The 26,036-nt window shown below is 45.9% G+C and overlaps 1 long non-coding RNA gene across 2 annotated transcripts in view; it reads left to right on the forward strand.

Moving 5' to 3' along the window:
* Positions 1-26,036, forward strand: part of LOC141096181 (uncharacterized) — a 227,499-nt gene that overhangs the window by 102,501 nt on the left and 98,962 nt on the right. For both annotated transcript variants that reach the window (XR_012233606.1, XR_012233607.1), the window contains exon 3: positions 19,600-19,728. This is a non-coding gene — a long non-coding RNA (uncharacterized lncRNA). The remainder of the gene's footprint in view (positions 1-19,599; positions 19,729-26,036) is intronic.

Genomic DNA, 26,036 nt, shown 5'->3' on the forward strand with positions numbered 1-26,036 from the left:
GGCTGTCTCCCCGCCCTAATGGGGGACAGGAAACACAGAGGTTAAATAACCCTCCCCTTCCTGCTACCTCCAGTGTTTTTCCTGCCCCCCAGTGGGGCATGAAGAGGTTACAAGGGGGCTGCCGTGGCCGGCGAGCGGAGCTCCTACAAACTTACATGCCGGGCAGCTGAGGTCGGGGGGTTCGCCTCTCCTCCTCCATATCGCTGCTCCCGTCTCCACCTGAGGGTGCGACTCGGGACTTATTCCGCCCCTCCTGCACCCTCCAGGGTAAAGCGGGGCGGTATGGTGCAGCGGGGTCCTCCTCAAGCTCCCCGGCTTCCTCCTTCCTCTCACACTGCCGACGACAGACCCGCTGTGCGTTGGAGGGGGCGTGGCTTCTGACGAGAAGTGACGTCGTCGGACACACTTCCGGTTCACGTTCTCCGGCGTTCCAGGATGGGGCGCATGCACCGGGAGCCCGGGGGGCACTGGCAGTCGGGGGTCATGCCGCAGGTTCCTCCCCATGGACCAGGAGGAAGGAGGGGCACAGAAACCATGAACACTACAACACCCATTTAATCGGGCCACAGGCTCCAGGTAAGCGCAGTGTCTGTATGGTGACTGGTGCTGACAATGGATGGCGACAAATCCCTGACAGCTGCATCTGCGGAGCCCAGTGTTCCCCCCACTACTGTGAGTAGCAGGTCCGGTCCCCAAACTGTCCAAACTTTGGTGGCACGGGTCATTGAGTAAGCCTTCTCTCTCCTTGCAGGAAGAAAAGGCCTCTGTCCCAAGAAATAAACCCAGCCGCAAGTGTGGTATCTGTGGTGCCAGGCTTCCCTCTGATTACAAAAAGAAGCTATGCCAACCTTGTATGCAGGATATCCTGCACACTGAACAGCCCTCCCTGTTTAAAAGTATCAAAACTCATTTAAGCACGAGGTACAGACCTCCATGGCAGCATTTGCCCAGACCCCAGTGCCCCAGGCCCCCCTCCCAAAAAAGAGGAAAATAGCACCTACGGAGACCAATTCAGAGAAGTCCGTACCTCAGGGTCTGAGGACATTTGGGAAAATGAGGGCTCCACATCCACCCCCAAACCCGACACAAAAAAATACTACTTCTCTTCTGAGGATATGGAAGAGCTGGTCTCCATGGTGAGAAATACCATGGGGGTTGAGGAGGAGGAGATGAAGCTCTCAGTTCAGGATGAAATGTTTGGGGGGCTGAAACTCAGAGGTAGGAAAGGTTTTCCCAGTACACGAAAATGTCCAAAATCTGATAGTTCATGAGTGGTCCTCCCCTGAGAAAGGACTTAGTGTACCCTCGGAACTAAAGAATCGCTTTCCTCTCGAGGGTGACAACTCTATTTGGGATATCCCTAAAATAGATGTCCAAGTCTCTAAAGTAACTAGGAAGACGTTCCTCCCTTTCGAGGACTCTTCCCAGTTGAAAGATCCGATGGATCGTAAAATAGAAAGTCACCTTAAAAAATTCTTTGAAGCATCCACGAATTTGCTCAAAGCAAATGTAGCCTCCACTTGCGTCGCCAGATCTTTATTTTTCTGGTTTCGCACGTTAGAGGAACACTTATCGGGGGGTACTCCCAGAGAAGAAATCTTAGATTCCCTTCCCTTTCTCCAAAAAGCAACGGGCTTCTTAGCCGATGCTTCGGGGGAGACGGTGCGGGTAGCAGCAAGGTCCTTAGTCCTTTCTAATTCGGCTAGAAGGGCCCTCTGGCTGAAGTCGTGGGGAGGTGACATCACCTCTAAGACAAAGCTCTGTGCCATCCCCTTCCAGGGGCACCACGTGTTCGGGCCAGTCTTGGACGACATCCTCAAGAAAGCCTCAGACAAAAAGAAATTGCTACCCAAACAGAAAATCACCAGGAGACAGTTTTTTTCGTTCCCTACGCGAGCAGTCCTCCCAGAAGGAGTTCAGAAGGAAGGGCTAGACGGGATGGTGGAGCTACCCAAAGGGGGATAGAAGGAAGAACATCCTCGTCCCTCAGCAACAGCAATCCATGGACAAACAGTGACTCCCCGGTGGGGGGGTCGACTCACTCATTTCTTCGCCCAATGGCAGTCCACGACCTCGAACCAGTGGATCCTGCACATCATGCAATCAGGGCTGAAATTGGAGTTCGAACAACCCCCCCCCCCCCACTGTCTAAGAATCACCCCTACACAGTGCCCAAGTCTGCAAAAGATCCTACTTCTTCAACTACAAGATCTGTTACGGGAAGAAGTAGTCTCATACGTACCTCATCAGGAAATAGGCAGAGGACATTACTCCCGCCTATTTCTGGTGAGGAAGCCCTCCGGAAAGTACAGGCTTTTCATAAACCTGAAACCCCTGAATCGGTTCATCAGATACCGGAGGTTCAAGATGGAGTCAGTAAAATCGGCAATCCCTCTTATTGGACAGGACAGGCTGATGGCTACGATGGACCTGAGGGACGCTTATTACCACATCCCAATCCATCCGGATCACAGAAAGTTCCTGAGGTTCGTGGTCTCCCACGACCGGGGAATCAGCCATCTCCAGTTCAATGCCCTCCCGTTTGGCGTATCTCCAGCACCAAGGGTATTTACGAAAATTATGAGGGAAGCAGTCAATTTCATCCGTCTTCAGGGAATATGCATTGTTCCATATTTAGATGACCTGCTCATTATCGCTACATCGCTATCCCGACTAAACCAGGACGTGTCGAAAACTCTGCAGATCCTTGAATCCCTAGGTTGGATCCCGAATCTTCAGAAGTCGGACCTTCACCCTTCCCCAAGGAAAAAATTCCTGGGGATTCTCTTAGACTCGGAAAAAAGGACAACCTTTCTTCCAGAGGATCGTCAATTAGACCTTCGTCAGAGAATTATCCGGTTCAGAGAACAAGGGCACCGACTCTGAGGGATGCCATGTCTATCCTGGGGTCTCTGACATTGTGTATTCAGGCGATGTCCTGTGCTCAGGCACATACGTGAATCCTCCAGTCATACGTACTGGTGAACTCAAGGAAGTATCGAAACAATCTGTCAAGAAGGATTCCACTTCCAGGACACATGAAATCGGCCCTCTTGTGGTGGCTGAGTTACCGAAACTTGAGGCGGGGAATAAGCTGGGACCCAGTTTCCCCTGAAAATACTTTGTACCGATGCCAGCCTGAGAGGTTGGGGAGCCGTGGTGGAAGAGTCTTATTTCCAGGGACGATGGTCCCAGAACATATGAGCCAGATCCTCGAATCTAAGGGAATTGAAGGCAGTGGAGGAAGCACTAAAAGCCGCTTCATCCCTTATCCAGAACCATCACGTTCGGATCTATTCCAACAACGTAACCACGGTAGCCTACCTCAGACACCAGGGGGGTACGAAGTATGCCAGTCTGAAGACAGTGGCAGCAAGAATTTTCCTCTGGGCAGAGCAGCAACTATTGTCCATTTCGGCGGTACACCTGAAAGGGTCGGACAACATCCAGGCAGGCTTCCTCAGCCGGAAAGACGTCCATCCGGGAGAGTGGTGTCTGAACCAAGCAGTCTTCCAATCTCTGACCGCGAGATGGGGGGATCCAGAAGTCGACCTTTTTGCGAATGCTCAAAACGCAAAAACAGCAACATATTTCTCCCTCAGTGCCACGTACGGAGCCCGGGGGCAGACACTTTCGCCCATCCATGGGTCTTCAGACTTGCTTATGCCTTCCCGCCGATCCCTATGTTGGCAAGGACGCTGCAAAAGATCCGAATGGACAGGGTCACGACAATCCGGGTTGCTACAATGTGGCCAGGGCGAAGCTGGTACAGCATCCTGTTGGACATGGCCCAGGGAAGGTCCCTTGCTCCTACCCCAAAAATCCGACGACCTTCATCAGGGTCCCCTGCTGTACCTGAACCCCAACAAACTGAATCTGGCAGTTTGGTTATTGGGGCCGACATTCTGAAGGCCAAGGGTCTGTTGGGATGGGGTAATCCGGACCCTTCAAAAAAGCAGGAAACCAGTAACCAATGCCATATACGGCAAAGTATGGAATACGTTCTCTTCCTGGTGTCTTCCTGATGTCCTTGATCCTTTCCATCCCAATATTGCTCAGGTCCTAGATTTCCTACAAAATGGATTAGAGCTAGGACTTACTCCAAGCACCCTGAGGGTACAGGTGTCTGCCCTCAGTTCCTTTTTTGACCAGGACCTAGCCAGACACCGTTGGGTCAAGCGGTTTATGACCACTGCTAGCAGAATACGGCCTACATTCCTTAGTCGGGTTCCCCCCTGAGATCTTAATATAGTGCTCAATAGTCTAACACAGGCCCCATTTGAGCCCCTGCCTGAAATTTAATTAAGAATCCTGACTCTTAAGACAGTCTTTCTCGTAGCCATCACCACAGATAGATGAGTAGGGGAACTGCAGTCCCTATCGGTACAGGAACCATACCTCTTGCTCAGCTTGGACAGGATAGTACTGCGCCTAGACCCCTCCTTTTTGCCCAAGGTGGTTTCAGACTTTCATAGGGGTCAGGATATTGTGTTGCCCTCATTTTGCCCAAAACCTTCCAATACGCAGGAAGAAAGATTCCACACTCTCTGGATGTCCACAGAGTGGTTCTCCATTACCTTGAACTAACCAAGGATTGGAGAATTGACCAGAACCTGTTTATCCTATATTCAGGGCTGAATAAGGGAAAGAAGGTGGCAAAAAACACAATACCAAACTGGATCAAACAGGCCATCTGCCTTGCATATTCATCAAATCTCTCTCCTCCCAAATCTCTAAAGGCCCACTCCACTCGATCAGTCGCTATGTCATGGGCAGCGAGAGGGAACGCGTCATCGGAGCAGATATGCAGAGCCGCCACCTGGTCCTCTGTGCACATCTTTACCAGACACTACAGATTAAATTTTGATAGGGATCTAACATTTGGCAGATGCGTTCTGCAAGCCATAATCCCTCCCTAAAAAATTAGTGTTGGTATAACTCCAAGGTGACTGTCATGGAAAGTGACTGGAGAAAATAGAATTAGACTTACCGGTAATTCGGTTTCTAGGAACCTTCCACAACAGCACTAATTTCCCTCCCTATCTAAATATCTTTATTGGATGATTCCTGCACTATTGGTGGTAACTATTCATGCTAGTACATCCAGAAAAAACACTGGAGGTAGCAGGAAGGGGAGGGTTATTTAGCCTCTTTGTGTTTCCTGTCCCCCATTAGGGCAGGGAGACATCCTCCAAGGTGACTGTCGTGGAAGGTTCCTAGAAACCGAATTACCGGTAAGTCTAATTCTATTTTACAAAGTATCTCAATTTTTTTTCTTGGAATGTAGATTATAATATGGTGTTCAAAGGTCTTGGTGAAGTGTTTGGCTTTAAAAAAAACAAAAAAAAAACTATTACAAATGGAATGAAGTGCACTAATCTGATGAGAAATGAATGTGTGGGCAGCTTTTCTTTCTCTTGTGAGGGTCGGCGGAGGGTTCACTTTCAAATGTAATGCATGTGATACTAGAATCTTCCTTTAGGAAGATAAGTATGATGGGAGTCTGAAAGCATGAAAGTCTCTTATCGGTTTGTCGGCATTTCTGTATTATTAACAGTGCAGTCCCAGCGTTCATACGGTTGCTCATTGGTTGTGAACAAAAGTCAGTGTCTCGGAAGTAAAGCCATGAATTGCCCCACCTGTGTTGCAAGCTTTTTGACCTTTACATTGTTTGTATATTTAGCAATTCCAAAAAATGCAGGCAAAATTAAATGCAGATTTTGGTAAAAACGTGCCAGATAAAAGGGATTCACCAGGATTAGGGAAACATTGCTACTTTATTTCAAATACAGTGCTGTACATGCCTAACAGGGGTGTGTGGTATGGTAGCTCCACCCCATTGAAGTCTTTACAGTCTTTAGACAGGTAAGACTTTGTTTTCAGAAGACAGCAGAGATCTTTCTATAATACTGGACAATCCCTTTCAATTTTGCAGCATTAATCAGATAGATGGTGGACAGCAGTGTGAGTGGCCTTTTCTGGCCTTAACACTCCTGGCATCTCCAATATTATGTCAGATGGACAGTGTGGACAGCAGTGTGAGCAGCCTCTTTTCATCTCTGCAGTGTGCACTCTTGGCATATTTTGTATTAGATCAGATAGACAGGATGGACATCAGTGTGAGCAGCCTCTTCTTACCTCAGCACTTTTGGTATCTCCAGTATTAGATTAGATAGACAAAGGGGATAGCAGTGTAAGCAGCCTCTTCTTACCTCAGCACCTCTGGTATCTCCCGCATTAGTTGAGTTAGGGTGGATAGCAGTGTGAGCAGCCTCTTCTTACCTCAGCACTCCTGGTATCTCCAGTATTAGATCAGGTAGACAGTAGTGATGAGCGAACTTGCTCGGATAAGCTGCTATCCGAGCATACTCAAGTGCTAACCGAGTGTCTTTAGCGTGATCGAAAAACATGGATTGCCTGTTTGTTAGTCAATTCCTGCATGTGTTGTGGCTGTAGAACAGCCTCGAGACATGCAGGTACGAGGACTCGAACATATTATTTAGAGCACGTGGAAGTCACTTGGTTAGCACCCGAGCATGGTCGTATAACACCTTATCTCATCACTAATAGACAGTATGGTTAGCAGTGTGAGCAGCTTCTTTTTACCTCAACACTCCTGGCATCTCCAGTATTAGATCAGATAGACAAGGTGGATAACGGTGTGAGCAGCCTCTTCTTACCTCTCCACCCCTGGTGTTTCCAGTATTAGATCAGATACACAGGAAGGACAGCAGTGTGAGCAGCCTCTTCTTGCCTCACCATCCCCGGTATCCCAAGTATTAGCTCAGATAGACAAGATGGACAGTAGTGTGAGCAGCCTCTTCTTACTTAAGCATCCCTAATATATCCTGAAGATGCTGGAACTTGGGGAGTTTACCCACTGGACCCCATTTCTACTACTCTCCACCAGAGATTCTATTATTAACACCTTCACAGTTCTTTAATGCATATCAAAAGGAATTTTTGCATATTCTAGGTAATTGGAGCTCTTTGGATATGAATGGTATATGTACCAAGCTTTCATGCTTTCCATGAATGTAATATTGAATTGTGATATTATTTATTATTATAGCGCCATTTATTCCATGGCGCTTTACATGTGAGGAGGGGTATACATAATAAAAAAGTACAATAATCCTAATCACTACAAGTCAGGACTGGTACAGGAGGAGAGGAGATCCTGCCCGCGAGGTCTCACTAATATCAACAAAGACTGAGTGGGAACTGTATGGTATAAACTATATGCCCATGCAGCAAATCGGTTGCACCAACATAAGAAACCCATGGGACATTATCCAACGTAAGGCTGGGTATATTGGGAGCTACCTATTATCGATGTATAAACAAAACAAACCTATTATACAAACTGCCTCTTCAGAGAGGAATAGGACTTGAACTTCATAGAGCCACCCGTTGGAAGCTGCAATCCTACAAGTCACTATCGACCCTTTAACGAGTGCTGTAATATGACTTGGGCCGCTTTCACACTTCAGGCTTTCGGGAATCCGGCATGGAGCGGCGAAAAACCGGACTACCGGATCCGGCCGCAAACGCAGACACCGGATCCTTCTTTCTGCCGGATATATTCCTGGCAGAGAAGGTTTCCGGGCATGCGCAGTGTGAAAAACCGGTCCGGTGTTGGGAAAAAACGTTGCATGCAACGTTTTTTCCAGACGCCAGACCGGCTATTTTCTCCGGATCCGGAAAAAAATGGACGCGCCGCATTGCCATCTGGCGCAATGCGGCACCAATGAAACAGCACGGGGAAAAAGCCGGATCTGGTCGTAACAGGCACCGGATCCGGCAGTCCGGTTTTTCGCCGCACCATGCCGGATACCGAAAGCCTGAAGTGTGAAAGTGGCCTTAGGATAACAGCCAAATCAGAGTCTCAATTCCTCTCTGAAGAGACAATTTGCATAATTCCCAGAGGAATGCTGCGGCTTTAAGTCTCCTCATCTCGGCATGCTTAGCATATCATTCTCCGCAAGGAGAAATGATACTTCTTATTGGTCAGACGCCTCTCACACAGCCAAACCAGATCTCACACTTTGCACTGACGAGGCGCAGTACCCCGAAACACAGTGTCTGCAAATTGAGATTCTGGTTTTGGCTTTTATCCTAAGTCATGAAACAAGGCTCGTTAAAGGGTCGACATTGACTTCAAGGATTGCTACTGCCCATAGGTGGCACTAGAGTTCTAGTCCTCTTCCTCTCTGAAGCGACCATTTCCTTGTGGAGAGTGACATACCAGCTCTGGCATGCCAATGTAAGGAGGAAATTTGACGGTCTGACAACCCCACCTTTGGCAGCCTATAGTGATTGTCACTAACACACAGACTCCCATTTCTGAGACCAAGATAACTCAAAAATGACTAAAAAATAAGACGTCAAACAAGAGGCCGATACACAGATGTATGATTAGTACGGTGATTAGTTTTCTGCTTGTATTAGTTTCATGTAATGACAGAGTATTTGGTCTTGGAAATAATGCATTTATGCCCACACATCCAGTGTGAGCAATTGTGAGAAGTAAATGATTTGTGCACTGTCTGTTTCATGAAGAAGTTGTCACATCCACTTCATAAAGCCTAATGCTTATGATCTACTCCTACATTACCAGCATCACATGACCTTTTTTTTTTTTATTGTTTTATAAACCAAAAACCCACGGGGCCATAAAAATCTAATTGAGGTTTCCCCCGATTGCTGCACTAATTGATATTCTAATCTGGGTCTATCTGTAATGACTAGATTTATGTGAGTCAGATGATGAGTTGCTTATTACAGAAGATTGCTCCTAATCTTCTCAGCTTGTCAATTTTTAGGATATAAAAGGATGCACTATTTTTAGTGAAAAGGAGGAGTACCCATTGAAGTCATCACATTTCACAAGAGACCCCATTTGCTCTGAACATTTTCCCTTTTGACATCTTTACTCATTGTATTCAAAGCCAAGGACGACAGAGTATCCCTATGCAAGGACATTATACGGTCCCCATGGTCTCCTATTGGTCTTCATAGATCATGTCGAAAATAGTAATTACATGCAATCTTAGGCACATTGGATAAGGGGGCCCACTGACAACCTCAATGCAGTTTTAGGACAATAGGATACCAATTTTTTTTTTACTCCCCTTTCTAATTTTCATTTAGAGTCAGGTCCCTCTACCTGGCATTGGATTGAGATGATGCCTTAAAAGTTGTATCCCAACTGGCCAACTCATCATAAATGGTTTGCCATAGGATAGTCGCTTAGCAGAAGCTTATGCCAAGGATAGCTGTGTGCTGCCACTCGTACAGCAGTCATGGATGCAAAGGAGGATTGCATAGAGTCGGTCAGAACTGAAGCATTTCTTTGGCAGCAGCTCTCCGCATTGGCTCATAGAAGGCAGTTCTAGTTGAGGGACCTAAATGCCATAAACCATTTTCCCTGCTGCAAACGAGATGCTTGAGTTCTGGTATATTCTGTGTAGCTCATGGGAGGACAGATCTTTGGTGCAATCTGTGGACCAAATAGGAAAGGGTGTCCATTTCTAGCTCCAAAGCAGGTGGAATTGTGCATTATGATGAGCCATTGGGTTCCAAGGGGCCCATGTACTGTTCTAGCACAGAGGCCCTCTTCTATCTGGTTTCACAGTCTGCCAGAAATGAAGCATTTCCACTAATGGAACAACCTCCTAGACTGCTGGAGCTGTCGATGTGTTGGCCAATGGGCTAGTGATTATAAGGAACTTAGAAACGCTGTGTCAGGGTCTCCAAATTGATGAGACCAAAGTAATGCGAACCCATGAAGGAACTGGACTATGCACAAGGACTGTCAAGCAATTGTTAATGAGTGGGCCTAAGGGCCATTGTTTTCTGGAACATGGTCTCTGATGGATAATGGTCTGCGGTTCTGACTTAACCACTTTCTGACTGCTGACCGGATAGTACGTCAGCTGTCAGACTCCCCTGCTTTGAGGTGGGCTCTGGCGGTGAGCCCACCTCAAAGTCGTGACATGTTAGCTGTTATGAACAGTTGACATGTACCCGCAATAGGCGCAGGCGGAATCGCCATTCGCCCACGCCTATTAACTAGTTAAATCCCACTGTCAAGCGCTGACAGCAGGCATTTAACTAGAGCTTCCGGCCGCCGGGCCGGAAGTGAGCTCATCGCTGACCCCTGTCACGTGATCGAGGTTCGGCGACGCATTGCCTGGACAACCAGAGGTCTCATAGAGACCTCTATGGTTGTTGCAGGCAGATCGCTTTGAGCGCCGCCCGGTGGCCAGCGCTCAAAGCACAACAGCAAATCTGCTACATATGGGCGATCTGCTCATCGCCCATATGTAGCAGAGCCGACTGGGTTGTGCATGCTTCAAGCCTCCTATGGAGGCTATTGAAGCATGCCAAAAGTAAAAAAAAAAAAAAATGTTTAAAAATAAAAAAAAATTAAAAAAACCTAAAAGTGCAAATCGCCCCCCTTTCGCCCCACTCATAATAAAACTATTAAAAGAAATCACACATATTAGGTATCGCCGCGTTCAGAATCGCCCGATCTATCAATAAAAAAGATTAACCCGATCGCTAAATGGCGTAGTGAGAAAAAAATTCAAAACGCCAGAATTACGTTTTTTTTGGTCGCTGCGACATTGCATTGAAATGCAATAATGGGCAATCAAAAGATCGTGTCTGCACAAAAGTGATATCATTAAAAACTTCACCTCGGCCCGCAAAAAATAAGCCCTCACGACCCCAGATCACGAAAAATGAAGACGCTACGGGTCTCGTAAAATTGTGCATTTTTTTTTTGGAAACTTTTTTCACCACTTAGATAACAGAGAACCTAGACATGTTTGGTGTCTATGAACTCATAATGACCTGGAGAATCATAATGGTGTGTCAGTTTTTGCATTTATTGAACCTAGCAAAAAAGCTAAGCAAAAAACAAGTGTGGGTTTGCCTTTTTTTTTTGCTATTTCACCGCACTTGGAATTTTTTTTCCCGCTTTCGAGTACACAACATGCTAAAACCAATGATGTCGTTCAAAAGTACAACTCGTCCTGCAAAAAATAAGCCCTCACATGGCCATATTGACGGAAAAGTAAAAAAAGTTATGGCTCTGGGAAGGAGGGGAACGAAAATGAAAAATCGAAAAAAGCTCCGGCCATGAAGGGTCTATGGGCCCAATAATTTAAGCTCTTCATTACCGGTGAGTGCACTGACCCCGGGAAAGAACACTCTAAACCCTGGAGAGAGGAGACTAGTGTCTTCTGGAGCACAGTGGATGATGGGTAGGAACTCGCATAGACAGAAGGTGATGTCCGGTGCTGGTGCACCACCGAGGTGGATGGGAAATCCCTGATGCTGAGAGAATCGGTGGACTGGGGGGTTGTCCAGGACAAACTAGCAACAGGACTGAAAAGGAGTTGTACTAAAGAGGAGCAAGTGAGTTGCTGTGCCCTCTCCTACCTGTCACCATCTGATGAACTTGAACTGACCAGTAATGAACTTGTGTCCCCTAAATTGTGTGTGGTGGCTCCTGAGGACGGAATCTTGGAGCCATTTGAGGCCTGCAGCCTGCAAGTGAGTGTGATGTACTCCACACCTTACAGCACACTGGGACACTATTTATCTGTAAAGTGCCAGAGCGAAACTAGACAGCAGGTAACTCATGACTACCGCTTTCTCCCACTTTACTGGTCCACCCCACACACTGTTTCAGTGTCCTCCATTGTTTATGATGTCCCCACAGTTGCACACAAGTTTTAATAAAATTAAAAAAACATCATCCAGGATCCTGAAGTGTCCACAGGCGAGGCTCGGGCAGACCAATGCGCTGATGTTATGGTGCTGACGCATACACAGAACATCAGAGTCTGTATCACCAATGGAGAGCGGTAGTGCAGGGGGATCGGGTCTTCCTGGACCCACCATAGAGCTTAACTATATCAACATGCTTTTCACGCCGATGTACTTAACAGTAGCATATCTCTAGGTGAGCCCCTCTGAGCACTGGGCCCGCACTCTTTGCCTCCCCTGTAGCTGCACTATTCCAACCACAGGTTTGATATTATTACCATGTACTGTGAGAATGTTATCAATATTATATGTAATTTCTATTCATTTTTAGTTTTGCCTGATCTCCAATGTAAAATAGAAATTTTTTTTAGTTTTTATTTTTTATTCCAACCATGCACAGTCCAATCGCCCTTTAGTTCCACAAGGTGACAAGCGACAACGTTCTTCCCGGTGAACGTGAGACTCGGCAGCGTACAACAAGCCAGCCATTTGTTTTCTTTTCATTTGCAATTTAATAAAACATTGTGCTCTCTGTCTACAGTAATCATGAATTAACAATGACCCCAAAAACATTTGCAGCCATAAATTAAGACAATTCAGTAATTATTGGGGGAAAGGCCATTTTATTACTGTAGGATTATTAAGATAAATGCAGGAGACAGACAAAAGGCAGGGCACCGGTTTACTGTTATTGCTGGAGGAGACAGTTCAAACCACATTAACGGGAGCAAAGACAAAATGGCATAAAATGTGGAGTCGAGAGAGCAGGGTCTGGTGTAGAGCATCTGATGGATAAACCGACCAATATGTTTTCTTTGCCTTTTATTGAGCAGCTTCAGTCCAGGATGTCCTACCTTGTAAAAACAACAAAAGCCAACGGATTGCTTAATGAAACCTTTTTACTTGGCCTGATGAGCTGCAATGTAAATTTTCCATGAATTTTTCCCGGCTTTTATATGCAGTCGATGCCATCCACAGTCCTTTCTGTGGTCTGCTCTCTTATAATTAACCCGCTATTTTCGTTTTCCGCTGTGTCTTAATATTTGTATTTTTATGATGTGCAAATCAGCAGATGACCCCAGCAGGGATAACTGCGATGTATTTTAAAAGGTTGTGCATCCGACGGCTTGTACTAAACCAACAAATATTTCTTTATGTGCAGGCGGCAGGGGTGGTGACGTTCAATGCGAGTATGAAACGGTTGCGGCACTTTGTAATTGGGGGCTGCGTGAGTCACAAACCCTTTCAGGCATAACTTCCAGACAGGAGCTCTATAGTTCTTAAACTATTTATTACTTAGAAAAGGGCAATGCTAGGGGAGGCTAGTGGGGCACCAGTATGTAGGGTGCATCAACAAAGTCACCCATCCATGGAGAGGACATTTAGTTTCCAGGGCTAGTAGAGCAAACTGAATTAGTTTGGAACTGTAAGACCTACCCTGTTTATAAATGATTACCCATCAGTTATACATAGCTGTTAGAGCTCAGAAAAAAGATTTGCAGAACCCTGATCCAGCAGCCACATCTTTAGGTCATGGCCACCTGGACCTGGATCTTCAACCATACAGGCATCTGACGCACCCCAGGGGCCGTGGGATACTCGGTACTGGGTCGGTCGTCTTAAAGGGATGTGTCACAGTGGCGGTGACCCGGTCCGTGACCCCAGGAGGTCATGTAAAAGGGATAGAATTGAATGGGAATAAAGTTTATGTAGTCATTCGTGACGCCAGTTGGAGTGTTCGACTGTAGTATAGCCGGCACTGCAGATGATCCCTGGGGGAGTAGATGGTGATGGCAGTACAGATGTTAAACAACCCTCTCCAACCAGGGCAGACCCCCAGAGATTGTGATGGAAGTAGAAGGCATGGCGTAATAAGGCAGGAGACAAGGAAAGTCACTTTATCATTTACTGTAGTTCAGGTGCAGTTCAGAGGAGATATTACAACTCTCACCAAGTTACAGTCTGCTCTGGAGAATGGGAGTCCTCTTTCTACTGTGACTCAGTGTAAGCTTCCTGCTATTCTAATCCCTTCTGGGATCAAGGCTTCCCAGAGGTTGAAGCTTCCAGTAGCCTCTACTCACTGTGTTTTCCTCTGGCAACTTGCAGCTTGAATCCTATGTGAAGCAGCTCAAGTTCCCACTTGCACTATCCTTCAATGATCCTAGGTTGTTGCAGTCTTTCTGGGGGAAAACACTCTACTGTTGGTTGTATAATCCCACAAGTCTCTCAGCTTACCACCCTGCTCTGAAAGCATGGATGGTCTAGGGGCTGGTTCCCTGATGCTTCTTAGCTGTACTCCTGGATAGAGCACATGTCTAATGGCTTCCAAGAGCATTCTTCCTCCTTCTTCACTGAAACAACAACTTTCGACTCCTCCCCCTCCCAGTTAGGGCATGTCTGCAAAGCTCTAAGCTTCAGACAAGTAAGGGAGTGAGGTAAATTGTGTGTGTGTGTTGTGGTCTCTAGCAGAGAAAGCATAACTCCCATTGCTCACAAAACACATACAAAACAGTGCATATTTAACCCGTTTGTGGTGGTAAAGACGCAGGGCGCCACACATCCATGGCACCTATTCTGATTAGTAGGGTCAATGCACTTTGTCGTTGCGCCATGACTCATGCCTGAGGTTTCTCCAGGCCTACTAATCAGAAGAGGCATCATGAATAGAGATGAGTGAATTTGTTCGGATTTTGGCCCCGAATCTGATTTTGACATATTCGGGCCATATTCGAACACTATTCATGCCGAATGTATGTTTTATGATCGGTTCCGAACATATTCGGTAATTTTTTACTCCCATGGACTCTAATGACGTTCGGCTATGTTCGCCGAATATTGCAAAAACAATATTCGAGTCCGATCGGATTCAGAACTGAATCCGAACAAATTCGCTCATCTCTAGTCATGAACGCTGGTAGGATTGATCCTTTGCTCCTGATGTGCTATTTTGTGTATCCTGTTGTCTGGCCTTGGCTTACCTGATTTGGACCTTAAAGTGACTTCTAAGTATTGATCCCTCCCGTGACAACCTCTCTTGCCTCTGGTTTGATAGTCCAGCCAGCAGTCAACATGTGGAAGCAATCCAGTATAAGATCAGATCCCTTTTAAGTGTGAAGGCTGGGGTTCCACTGGAATCTGCTAGACGAAGTGGCTTGTACCAAGCCTGTCTGAAGTAGCCTTTCTGACCCTGTGGCCTCTGCTAGACGCAACACACATATTGTTTGTGATCTATGTAACATAACATGGTAGTCTGACATGGGCCATTTATCTGCATTTCAGGCCTAATTCTCTCAGTGATTGGTTTCTTACAGACCCCGTGCATAACAGAACTTCAAAAACTAGACAACCCCTTTAAAACGAACCAGATCACAAGTGAACAGCTTTTTAAATCTTATTTTATTCCTGCTGCGCTCTTTAGTCTTCTGTTTTTTTATTTTTTTTTTAAATTTCGATATACGGTTCCAGGAGATACTTTTTATTTAGGGGCTATACAGGATCCTCTTGGGAGTGTCTTTAGGCTGCTCTGCATAACTCTTTGAGCCATGCCTCCTTAGTAAATACTATATAAATTAGCATTAAAAAAAGTCCATATCTCTGGAATCACATGGAAAAAAAAAAAAAGCTTTAAGGAGCAGCGGCAATAACCTAAGAGCAAGTTCTGATTACTTGTGACCTGGTGATGGGTCCTCTTTAAGGAGAATTTGGTGAATTGTCTTTCTCATTATGCACTTTTTATGTTTATTAAACCTAAAAATCAAAAGTGCTCCTAGCACTGAATGATCAAGAAATCGGGTAAAACAGCGTCTATTGCAGTTGCCACTTTTTAGTACTTGGCCCAGTTTTCATGGATGTAACAAGGTGGCACGGGGTGGTGGTCATGGGCGAGTCTACTGAGTCACAGTTAGTGAGCATCCTGGCCCCTTGCACATACAAAGGCAGATAAGAGTCCCAATCTGCAGCACAGTCATTTACTTCCAGCACACGGTCACTCTCAACACTGGTAATGCGTCCTCCATATATATCACAAGGCACGATTCCGTTGCAATGTTTGAAATTTTTTAATGAACATGAGGTAAATGAAGTAATGCTTCCTGCGCTTTCCCTGCATCTTTAACGAATCCTATAACATCAACAGCTCCCATCCGGATTTCAGGAACCAACAGTCCAACTGCAGTCGCTTCCACAGAATGGGTGCCCGTCCACACTGCCCGAAAGTCTTTAGCAGCATCCATTCCCTGATCCGGGGCACACTCTGCTCCCGAGTGTGGAGATCGTCTTACCCTGGGCAAGCATGCCCGGGCTCTACTCCCTAAGCAGGATGTCCTTCTCCAAAGTTTCTGGAGCTCGGCACCATCCCCCTTTTAACTCCTCCTTGCTGTTAACCCCTAAGATTCTATCCCTAAGCTAAGTAGGACATTTAAAACAAGACATTAAAGGAACATTACATTTACAGTAACAGATAATAAGGTGCCGCCATGTGTTATATTTGCACAGTGTCCATAGGGAAGAGCAGGCAGTCGAGGTTCCCCGCCACCTCCTTGCATAGATTCCTTCTTTCTAGTTATGCACCTACATGGGGTGGTCTTGATATTGTAGCAATGACCTCTCCCTGCAGAAATTAAATGTTCTGTATAAGGACAAATGTTCCAGAAAAACCTCAGTTACTTTCATAAAACCTGCAAACAAATTAACAAGCGTATAATATGAGGGAACGACTCAGGGGACTTCAACTATGTCTCCTAATCTCCCTTCCGTTGACTTGTGAAACACGTGCATTTGCCTGAGATTATTAATGCATCTGCTCGCTTTCACACAATGAATCACATTAGCCTCCCCTCTGCCCTCAGATTTCATTAGGAATTTGGCTTTGTATCAGAAATCTGCAATGGCTGCGCCTCTGTCCAGGACCCCATAACTTTCACAGGCCCTCTGCCGCTAACAGACAGTTTATTGATTTCTATTTTTAGGGAATAAAAGAAGTTGAATGGCATTAGGCTGGTATGAGATGAAGGTCATTTCGAGGGAAGATCGTGGAGATGAACTGGGAATCTTGTGTAACACTAAATAAACATGATAATGTATCCTGCGTTCTGTGAAGGGTATGGCGCACATAGGAGCACAGCTATTAGGCAGGTCTATAGCACACCCGGATGTGTGATGCAGGCAGTTTTCACTGGCGTCAACACCTCGTCCCCCATGGGTCCTTAACATAAATGGCAACTTAGTGAACAGCGCTGCTTCCTGATGAAGAATTTAAATGGCTGCATAGTGAAGATCTGTAGCACGGAAAGTGGTAATGAGGCAGTCCTATACTAGCCAGTGGTTTATGGTATGCTTCCTATTATGCCTATGTAGGAGATGTATAGTGTGTGTGTATGTATTTCTGTTAATGTTGATGATCATGGCTTATAGCCAATGAAATCCCAAAAGTCATTATCTCAGTAAATAATTAACAAAAAACACCTGTAAAGGCTTCCTACATGTTTAAAAAGGTCCCTTAGTCTGTTTCAGTAGCTCCACAATCATGGGGAAGACTGCTGACTTGACAAATGTCCAGAAGGCAGTCACTGACACACTCCACAAGGAGGGTAAGCCACAAAAGGTCAATGCTAAAGAAGCCGGCTGTTCACAGAGCGCTGTATCCAATCATATTAAGAACTGAAATAAATTAAACTTTTTGATGATGTTCTAATCTTGTGAGAAGCCCGTGCGTGTGTATATGTGTGTATATGTGTGTGTGTGTGTGTGTGTGTGTGTGTGTGTGTGTGTGTGTATGTGTGTATATATATATATATATATATATATATATATATATATATATATACACACACTAGCTGAAGAGCCCGGTGCTGCCCGGGCATAGTAACTAACTGTGGTTAGTTATAACAAACTATAATTGTCCTCCATCCCATAGTCCCATGCCCATATACCCATCATACATATCCTCCATCCCATAGTCCCGTGCCCATATACCCATCATACATATCCACGATCCCATAGGCCCGTGCCCATATACCCATCATACATACCCTCCATCCCATAGTCCCGTGCCCATATACCCGTCATACATATCCTCCATCCCATAGTTCCGTGCCCATATACCCATCATACATATCCTCCATCCCATAGTCCAGTGCCCATATACCCATCACACATCCTCCATCCAATAGTCAACCATTATGACATTATAATGAGCGGCAGCGGGGCTTGCAACCTATGATGACATCAGCGTCGCCATGGCAACCATTGTGACATCATAATGAGGGGCGGGGCTCGATACGCACACACTGTTTCCCCATTATGTAGATAGGGGCATTGTGACATCACAATGAGGGGCGGGGCTTGACGCCCACACACTTTTTCCCAAGTATGTAGATGGGGGCAAAATTGTTTGGTGAATTGGAACGTGCGGGGTTAAAATTTCACCTCACAACATAGCTTAGGACGCTCTCGGGGTCCAGACGTGTGACTGTGCCAAATTTTGTGGCTGTAGCTGCGACGGTGCGGATGCCTATCCCGGACACACACACACACACACACACACACACACACACACACATATATACATACATACACACATACATACATACACACTTTGAGCTTTATATATTAGATAGATTGATATATATAAACAAGTGTATGTGTGTCACGTCCCGCCCCTCATTATGATGTTGTAATGGTTGCCATGGTGACTATGTCATAATAGGTTGCAATGGTGACACAATGTTGTAGATAAGCCCCTAATGGCGGTGCCGGCAGCTTATATGCGAAAAAATAGGTGACAAATTCCCTTTAATGCCTTGCTGGTGCACATAGAACCCCCCACATCTACAAAGCAATCGTCAAGTTCGATGGGTTGCCTCGGTAGTAAGGATCTGCTGAAGACCTCTATCACTGCCATCTTGGTACTCCTCTTTATACCAAATTTGAAACACATCGAAATGCCAAAATTGCTGTTTTTTGGTTTCCACACCTCACCAAAAAAATACAATAAGATCTAATGTGCCACAAAATGATTTCAATTAAAACTGTAGCACAGTGTGCAAAAAACAAACACAGTGCTCCCTTGATGGGAAAATATAAAATTATAGATCTTGGAAAACGGCAACATATTACATTTTTTTACCAATTTTTTGAAGGCACTAATCTAATGAAACAAACCATCACCTTCATCGGACTGATCTGGAGAATCATGTTGTCAGGTCAGTTTTACCCTCTCCAAAAAACAACAATGGTAGAATTGTATTTTTTTTTTTCACTATTTCACCTGACTCTTCCTATTTGCAAGAAATCAAACCCTGATACAGATATATCTACGAAACTTTAAAAAGTTATTGCTTGTGGGGGAAAAAAGGGGGAAAAAATTAAAATTCAAAAATTAAAATTTGGGGTATTCTAACGAGGTACTGTACCATTCCAGTCCGTTTCTTCTGTGGTTCTCAGGAAATTTTGGAATACCTGCACTGTCACCCGCGTGATTTGGGACCTTATTAAAAATTGTCCTTTTCGGCGGCGTCCTGTTCGCAGCATATGTAGCAGCATTACTATAAACAAAATATAGGAAGACTGTCAGAGCTTTATTTTTCCCGAAAATGCTATTATTTTTCCAATATGGTGCCTGCGACCAGCTCCTGTTTATCTGCCGTATTTGCACCATTTTATGATGCAACCTATTGATACATGTGCCCTTTCGTGTCTCTAGTACTTCTAGTTAAGATGCACATTTTACGAATTAAACCCATTACCGAGAAATATAAGGACCTGTCAATCATACCTCGGCATTCAGAATATTGATCATTGTTTTCCTATTGATTGCAGGCATTTTCCATATCGGCCCAAGCGTCTGCAAGAAGTCTATGCTTTCTCATGGCTGAATGTGCTTAACTCTTGTGCTGCTGAATGGTAGAGACCTGGAATAGTGAATTGGGCTACCTTTCCTGACGGAGTGTAAGTACATTTTACTGCTAGCACCTTATGTACAGGAGTTAGAAAGACATGTCCTAATGCATATGAAATATTTTTTTGGTGCTTGCCGGTGCGACAGTAATCTTGCGCGTCTTGTAATATACATATTTGTGCACATATTTCATGCCTGAGAAATGTTTCCTTAATTTTTTATTTCAATAGTCAGGAAAAAAGGATTATTTTAGGATTAGTTGTGTCTGGCCAGTTGTATTAAAGAGGTCATCCACTACTTTAACATTGATGGCTTATCCTTAGGATCAATGTCTGATTGGTCGGGGTCAGGCACCCGGCACCCCCGCCAATCAGCTTTTATCGTTGTTACCGGCCGTAAGTACTTACTCCCTGAGTTGGCCGTCTACTTGTAGCGGCCACCGCAGGCCGTAAGTACTTACTCCCTGAGTTGGCCGTCTACTTGTAGCGGCCACCGCAAGGTACTGCATATCTGCCTCCTTTACAAATCAATAGGAGGCGGTTGTGCAGTACCAATCCCCGGACACTACAAGTAGACGACCAACTCTGCAAGTAAGTACTTCCGGGCGGCGCCACCGATAACAGCTGATCGGCAGGGGTTGTGGGGGTCCAGCCGATCAGATGTTGATGAAGGCTAGGCCTTCAATGTAAAAGTAGTCGACAACCTTTTAAGCCTAATATGGACACGATTGACGCAAAGTTGTGCATCTGTCCAGCGAGTCAGGAAATGCTTTATCATACAACTTTTTTGATCGGGCTCCAAGACCAATTTGGTGGAACTGATGTTCCATATTACTGGGTTCGATCCCATAGGAATTTACAGGATCAATTTCTGCATTACTTTGGAACAGAAACCCAGAAGGAAAAAAAAAACGAGTGGCAACATAAATGAATATATAGTAATCCTGCTTTATTTTGCTTTCATATGGCCATAATACAGGTTTATTTTAGCTTCTGTTATGACTGCAAAACTTGGACTTGCCACTTGGATATTGTCTGGTTGAGTAGAACCACTTAGACTATGGAAGCCAATGCAAACAATTTTCTTTATTGTTCATTTGCTTCCAAAATGCAAAGTTCAGCAGCTTTCTCAATAGACTACATTTAATAATGTTCCCACAATTTGCAGCTACAAAGTGTCTTTAAGCCTTTCATCTAGCGAAGTGCTTTTCAAAAAGGTTACAAATCTGTACTAGCTCCTGCTCCCGGATCTGATGGCTCTCCCTGATCTACTTCTCCATTCTTTCTTAGGCTACAATCATCCTTCTTTCATCCAGAACAAAAAAATGGTTTCCAATGTTTGAAAATTGCAATGTGTCCATAAAAATGTAATGCTATAAAGTGGATCCATACGGCATTCAATTTTATTTTTTTTGTGCGCAGCCATAGATTTTAATAGGCGAGTCTCCCAGAATTCTGAAAGAGAATAGAGCACGCTGCAATTTTTCAAGTGCAAATTCGAACCTTGTAGAAAAAAACAAAAAAATAAAAGGTCATCTGAACAACCCTAATGGATAACCTAATATTTATCAGACATGCCTCTACTGGGGTAAAAGGCTCCAAATGTAAAGGGTAGGTAGGATCCAGCACTAATGTTAATGAAGATTTTTGACCAAAACATATTGCAACTTTATTGTATGTGGATACATTTCCATTGTTATGCCAGTTTCCCATTATTATTATTATTATTATTATTATTACTACTATTTTAAATTGCATATTCAAAGCTAAACTTTCCTGGGCCCTGAAGGGTCAATGTGATATATATAATAAGACCGTATCTTTCATATGGAAAACTTAATTTATTTATTGTGAGATCCTAATTATGCTTTTTTTATCCATCTCTTTTCTAAGAGATTTAATAATTTCTATAGAAGATTTATGTATTCGGAAGCAAGAATTTCCCCCCTATTCCTAAGCAGCAGCATTTTGCTTCAAGCTAGACCAGGTGAAATCAGTGAATCAGATTTGTAGCAGTCAATGCCAGGCTCTGAAAATTGATGGAACCCAAAGCAAAAAATGCTGCACTTGTAAGTTTCTTCCCCCCCCATTTCTGCTGAATGCAGTTGCGCAGAGCTCCCCAAGCATAAAGATCCGATATGGTCTCAATGTTCAGCCTGAGAGAGGAGCCGAGGACGCAGAGCTGAAACCCAATGAGTATTCCAGCTTAAAGACTCCCTGTAGGCGTCGTTTAGGGAACGCTCACATATTTTTTTTCTCCTCTTCCAATTCTGCCAAGCATGCAGGTTAAGAAGATCACCCCACAAATGCTGCAGATGCACATAACGCTTCTGGCAAGTTAGTACCTAGCAGTAAAATGTAGACCTATGAACGAATCATTCGAAATCTTTAGCAGATAAAATATTTCTCAATTTTCAGATGTCTATGTTGTCAAAGAGCAGCATCTTCGACCACTCCACAATCACTTTTGGTTAGATGGTCATTGCACTATTTTGCTGTTTAGTTCAGTTTCAAACATCCCTGATGTACGGACCGTTGTTGCATCGGAAGACCTGGCCTGACAGCTGGTTCTTGCCCCCTGCCTGCTGGTTCTTGCCTCCTGACTGCTGGGTCTTGCCTCCTGACTGCTGGGTCTTGCCCCCTGACTGCTGGGTCTTGCCCCCTGACTGCTGGGTCTTGCCCCCTGACTGCTGGGTCTTGCCCCCTGACTGCTGGGTCTTGCCCCCTGACTGCTGGGTCTTGCCCCCTGACTGCTGGGTCTTGCCCCCTGACTGCTGGGTCTTGCCCCCTGACTGCTGGGTCTTGCCCCCTGACTGCTGGGTCTTGCCCCCTGACTGCTGGGTCTTGCCCCCTGACCATTGGATCTTCCAACTGACCACTGGGTTTTCCCCCTGACCGCTTGGTCCCCCCTATCCCCCACTCTAACTGTTTGGTCTTTCCCTTGACTGATGGGTTTTGCCTGACCTGAGCTATCTGCACTGTATATGCCTATGAAATGGTTAGCTCAAAAGAGATCCTGCAGTAGGGTCAGCTCTTCCGACACAACAACTGTCCGATGTCTCATGAATATGTGAAAATGGCCTTAGAGTTTGTTCAGCCAAGTGTATTGTACGTACATGCGCTGTCCATGGTAAAATCAGATAGCACATGTGACGAGCGTCAGCTTACGCTGAGTCGTTCCTTTTGAATGAGTGGACCCTCTGGGCCGTGGCACCCACTCACCTAGGGCGAGCTGACCTAGTGAGGAACCACCCCCTATACAGGGAGTGTCAGGGGCAAGACCAAGGGGGTGAGCCCCCACGGCAGCTGGACCAGACGGCCGGCTCAGGGAAACAAGACAAGGCGAGACGAGACGTTAGTTCAAAGAAACTTCATTTAAGGAAGGCTTCAGGGATAACATCAGGTACAAACATAACCGGAACAGGGACAACATAGCAAAGTGCGTGCAAGGGCACGCCAAAGTCCAAGCATGGTACGTGCAGATGGTAGGTGGAGGCACGATGACATCAGACTCCGGACAGCAAGCGAAGATCAACCAGGACATCAGGTTCTGAAGCTCTGTAGGCAATCATCAGGATCCGGACATCCGAAAGTCAGCTAGGGTTCCATGCGAGGAAACAAGACAGAGTTAACGACATGATGCGTGTCAACGGACACGCCAGGTTCGGGTTCACATGATGGAGGCCTGCGCATGCAAAGGGGCATGCCAGGGACTGGTACAATGACTGAGACCTGCGCGTGCGAGGGCACGCCAGGGACAGGTTCAATGGCATTGGAATCCGGGGTGCTGGCATCGACCGACAGGGTCCAGGAAGCAGGCTACGGACATCAGCTCCGGACATCAGGCCGCAGTCATCTAGGTCCGAACCTCTGGCAGCGGTCGGCAGGTTACGGAATCCCGCAGGCAAACTAGGGTTCAGAGCAGAGCAAAGAGAGCAAAAGACTTTGTGCAAAAGTAGCACAAAAAAGCACAGTGCGAGAACCAGCGTGCGTGCAAGGGAGCACGGACACCACAGCTGGGGGCACCGGCAGGTGGTACCGATGATGGCATAAGCAGGCGGGCACGACTAGAGGCGGCACCGCTGCGGCCACGCAGCCGGAGACCACTATAGCACTGGACAGGGGCACGGCTGAGGCACACAGGCGAGCACGGCTTGAGGCGGCACGGCTGAGGCACACCAGGCAGGCACAGGCGACCAGGCACGTGCACGGAGCCACAAGGCAGGGCTAGGCAAAGGTACAGGACAGAGACGCCTGCGATACCGCAAGGCAAAACCTAGTACGAAAAATGCAAGAGCGCACGAAACATCAGAGGCAAGGCATAGAGTGGTAGACAGGACCCTGCGCATGCAAAGGACATGCCAGGGGCAAAGTACAAGGCAAGGCCTGCGCGTACCGATAGGCAGGCCAGAGACAGAGCACGGAACGGAGGCCTGCACGTGTAGACAGACACGTCAGGGACAGGGACAGAGTCTAGCAGCGGAGCGTAGGCCGAAGCCCAGAGCCGGGCCAAGGGAAAACCTTGGGACTAGACAGGGTAGAGAGCTGAGGCCTGCACATGTAGACAGACACGTCAGAGAGAGGGTACAGAGAGGGGTACCTGAAGCCAAAAAGCAAAGCGAGACAGGAAACATGGAACGAAACACAGAGCAGAATCAGAGCAAACAAGGACTACAAGGCAAAGCAGGGCAAGGACAAAACATGGCACGAAAGACAAACAGACAAGGCACAAGACAAGAGACGGAATATGAGCACGGAGCGTGTGCAGAGACGCACGACAGAGCAAGTCCAAGGGTACAGAATAGAGGGAGCAACCCCACAGACCAAGCAGCCATGCAGAAAAGCAACACAATACTCAGGCCTTAAGCATAGGAAGGGGCGGTCTAATATAGGGCATAGCACCACCACTTCCGGGTCAGGACCAGGGAAGAGCTTCCAGTTCAGATCCTCTAGGATCACCGAGCGCGGTCACATGATCAGTGCTTCAGACCTGCAGAGACTATTTCAGAACCAGACAGTGCAGGATCCTAGGAAAAGTCACATGATCAGGGTTTCAGACATGCAGAAACGATTGCAGAATCGGACAGTGCAGGATCCTAGGAAAGGTCACATGATCAGGGTTTCAGACATGCAGAAACGATTGCAGAACCGGACAGTGCAGGATCCTAGGAAAGGTCACATGATCAGGGTTTCTAGACATGCCGAGATGATCACAGAAGGCAGAGCAGAAACGCAGGCATCTTGCAGCTCAACAGACATGAGGTGAGTGTGCACACTGCTCTAGAGAACATGCAGGATAGCAGACATGAGATGCGAGTGCACACCGCTCCAGGGGTTCTTGAGGCAAAACAGACATGGCGGACATGACAGACATGGCGAGCAAGACAGCACACTTACCAATGTTGGTCAGTAGCCCAATCAGATGAGCATTTTTTCACACGGACAAAGTGTGCAGCATGCACTAGTCTCTTCCATTTTTCAGATGAGATTCGCCTATTCAAATCTATGGGAGCGCAAAAGAAAAATGGATCCTTATGACACCTGTTGGGTTTTTTTTTACAAATACATTGCCATTATTAATGTATGAACTGGATTTGGTTTTGTACATATTTCAACTATAGATGTTAAAAGAAGGATGCCATACGATGGTCATACAGATGTAAAACATGGACACACTGCTGAAGACGGATGGAAATGTCCCATTTTTTATATGAAAATTGGACAATTTTTCATGCTCTCATCTGAATCATGTCAAAAAGTCTGACACTGTAGCAAGTTTTACACATCTGTAAATCACGGTCAGCGTATGGACCGTGATGTACGGACTGAAGGCGGGTCACCAGGAATGTACTCAGTAGCTCACCTCCCCTTATATACAGTGCCATGTTTGAAATTTAGAAATAAATGAACATGATCTGTTCTGCAGGGGCAGCGTTATATATGAATACATTTATATAGTTAACAATAGAGGAACAGGGCCTTCATGGAGCTGTTCAGAATTAGCAAAACATGGCTGCTTTCTTCCAAAACAAGCTCCATTTTTGTCTACTGGTTGTGTGAGATATTTTAGATTTGCCCATTTACTTGAAGGGATTGGGCCTCCTAGTCCAGCCACGCCTTCATCACTGATTCTGTCAATATACAGTGAGAAAGCAGCCAATCAATGGTGTGGGCGGGGTTATGCAGGGCTCAGCATTTCCAGCTCCGCTAGATCTACAGCAGAGAAAACTGGGATGGTATCATAACTGCTGCGCCCAGTAAACTAAGTGATAAACCGCTGGAATCAGGGTCTCACCCACCACATCATGCTGCTATCAGATTACATAGCAAAAAAGCTGCTGACAGATTCCATTTCTACG

This window comes from Dendrobates tinctorius, unplaced genomic scaffold (assembly GCF_039654945.1).
Source record: "Dendrobates tinctorius isolate UK_male_01 unplaced genomic scaffold, ASM3965494v1 ptg000009l, whole genome shotgun sequence".
Classification (NCBI taxonomy): domain Eukaryota; kingdom Metazoa; phylum Chordata; class Amphibia; order Anura; family Dendrobatidae; genus Dendrobates; species Dendrobates tinctorius.